This window comes from Penaeus monodon, chromosome 33 (genome assembly GCF_015228065.2).
Source record: "Penaeus monodon isolate SGIC_2016 chromosome 33, NSTDA_Pmon_1, whole genome shotgun sequence".
Taxonomy (NCBI): Eukaryota; Metazoa; Arthropoda; class Malacostraca; order Decapoda; family Penaeidae; genus Penaeus; species Penaeus monodon.
The window spans coordinates 17085750-17086094 of NC_051418.1; the positions used below are offsets into that span (position 1 = coordinate 17085750).

General features: G+C 40.9%; 1 protein-coding gene and 1 pseudogene across 1 annotated transcript in view; both read left to right on the forward strand.

Annotated features, from left to right (window-relative positions):
- The window catches only part of LOC119594107 (sialin-like), a gene marked incomplete in the record, with an annotated part of 175421 nt that overhangs the window by 97692 nt on the left and 77384 nt on the right, over positions 1 to 345 (forward strand).
- Positions 1 to 345, forward strand: part of LOC119594277 — a 79615-nt pseudogene that overhangs the window by 866 nt on the left and 78404 nt on the right.

Here is a 345-nt window from a genome sequence, read left to right on the forward strand (position 1 = left end):
CTTTAAAGATTATACACAGCTCATAAATCACAGCACCGCTTACACTGTCTCCTCCCACTCAGGAGCCACGTTTTATGCAGACACGAGTTATTGCTTTAGAAAGTCAGGGATTCCCATGTCCACTTTTTTCCACAGCGTTCGGAGATAATCAAGTGTCGTTACCTTTGGACTTTGGGTCTGCAACAAGCTCTTTTCTCATGATGTTAATACGAGTCGAGGAGAATGTAGGCATGTGTTTAGTTTTGTACAGGCGAAACTCTATACATTCCAGGTATTGCATGTTGATTTTCTACCCTGTCTATACAGAGTAAAAGGAAAACAATTGCATGACGCCCTTTTTTTTAT